At 54.4% G+C, this 2,247-nt stretch overlaps 1 pseudogene; it reads left to right on the forward strand.

Annotated features, from left to right (window-relative positions):
- Positions 1 to 1,048: 1,048 nt before the first annotated feature.
- Positions 1,049 to 1,574, forward strand: LOC144828233 (basic helix-loop-helix transcription factor scleraxis pseudogene; annotated as a pseudogene).
- The last annotated feature ends 673 nt before the right edge of the window (positions 1,575 to 2,247 follow it).

Raw genomic sequence — 2,247 nt, forward strand, 5'->3', positions numbered from 1 at the left:
AAAACTGAAGGGCACCCTCAGACTCTTTGCTGCCGTCTCGGGACTCCGAGTGAATGCAGGCAAGTCCTGCATATATGCATTTGGGGAAGGGAACCAAGACCTGGGATATAGCCTCAACGGTACTAGGGTGCAGTGGCGGACACACACCTTTCGTTATCTGGGAGTTCAAAGATACCGCCAACCACCCGACCTGATGGATGGGAATCTGGGGAGAGCACTAACGGCGATCAGATCGCAGGTAAAATGTTGGTCCGCACTACCACTGACAATCATAGGTAGGGTGGCGCTGTCTAAGATGGTAATCCTTCCTAGACTCCTGTATTACTTCACCAACTTACCTCTATATATCCCGGCAGCATTCTTTACTCCACTCACCAAACTACTCAGGGACTTCATTTGGGCAAATACACGACACAGGTTGTCCCTGCCGAAATTACCCACAGATCAAGGGGGACGTGCAGTGCCCTGCCTGGAACACTACTACCTGGCAGCGCAGCTGCAGTGGATAGCTCGGTGGCTTGCGGATAGGGGACGTGATGATACAGCGTCCGTGCAACCCCCACATACCCTAGAACAAATAACCAGCCTATTCCACCCGGCCAATAAAGCAGCAATGCCGACACCTCTCCTACTAGTGGTGGAATACAAATGCTACTGCAGGAGTTTATGCCTCACCAGGATGCTGACACCCTATGCACCAGCGCTCGTGGGCTCCCCCAATGGGACCGGAACACTCACACATCCGAGGCTCGCGGACTGGAGCGAGGCAGGCATACAGACTTTAGGGGACCTATACCGTGACGGGACACTACTGCCATATGACACCCTAATCAGGGAGGAGAACCTGCCACCGGGACAATTCCTCATGCACAGATCACTGATTGCAACACTTACGGTCAAATGGGGGGACCTGACTGTAGAACACAAAAAACACCTTGTCATACAATACTTGCACGTTATGGGTAGATGCCGACACCTTGTCCGCTGATTTGCAGCGGCTCTGCCCCTGCCCCTCTGCCCCCTCCCCCGGCCGGACACGTCCTTGGCCATGCTGCGCTCGGCCCCCTACCTGTACCCTGAGATCAGCATGCTGTCCGAGGACGAGGAGAGCGGCAGCGACAGCAAGGGCTCCGAAGACAAGGGATTCCACCTGGACGCCGAAGGCTTCCCGGTCAAGGGTGGCAAGTAGCGCTTAGGCAAGAAGGGGCCCCGGCTGCACGAGGAGCCGCGCCAGTGCCACACGGCCAACGTGCGTCAACACGGCTTTCACCGCCCTGCGCACTCTCATCCCCACCGAGCCCGCCGACCGCAAGCTCTCCAAGATCGAGACGCTGCGGCTGGCCTCCAGCTACATCTCCCACCTGGGAAATGTGCTGCTGGTGGGCGACGGGCAGCCGTGCCACACCACCACCTTCTACCACCACCACCACCAGCACCAGCACCACCAGCAGGTCAGCAGCCCGGCCCAGGAGGGCAAGAGCTCGCAGCCCAAGCAGATCTGCACCTTCTGCCTCAGCAACCATCGCAAGCAGAGCCCCATGTCTGCAGCAGCCCCCGCAATTCTGGGCCAGTAGAGAGGGCCCGTGCGGAGCGGCCCTCGGGGCACACACACCCCTCCGCAAAACAAAGCAGCGGAGCCGTGAAAACATCAAATGCAGACAGCAGCCCTGCAGCCAGATTCGAATGAAAGAAACTACGCCACAGACTCTCCTGGACTTCTTTACTTTTTCTTTTGTCCTGGTCGCCATTTTGCTGCTGCTCTCGGACGCTTTTCTCTGGACCCTGACCCGCCATCTTGTCCATTCCCTCATCCTTAAACACTCTTACCTCGTTTCCCCCTTAACGATCCTCAAATGTTTCTTCCCTTTTCTGATTGCCTTTTCTCCATACCCATATATCCCTCGCACCCACCCTTGGTACTGTGACTGCATCCCCCCTCTGACCCCACTTAATGGACTCTCTACCATTCCTATGTGACTCTTAGAGTATATCCATTAATATCCCTTCCCTATGTATATAGAGATAACTCTAATCACTAGTATATGCAGTAGACCTTTGTACTCTCTACCATTCCTATGTGGCTCTTAGAGTATATCCATCCGTATCCCTTCCCTATGTATATAGAGATAACTCTAATCACTAGTATATGCAGTAGACCTTTGTACTCTCTACCATTCCTATGTGGCTCTTAGAGTATATCCATCCGTATCCCTTCCCTATGTATATAGAGATAACGCTAATCGCTAG

This window comes from Lissotriton helveticus, chromosome 4_1 (genome assembly GCF_964261635.1).
Source record: "Lissotriton helveticus chromosome 4_1, aLisHel1.1, whole genome shotgun sequence".
In the NCBI taxonomy this organism is placed as follows: Eukaryota; Metazoa; Chordata; class Amphibia; order Caudata; family Salamandridae; genus Lissotriton; species Lissotriton helveticus.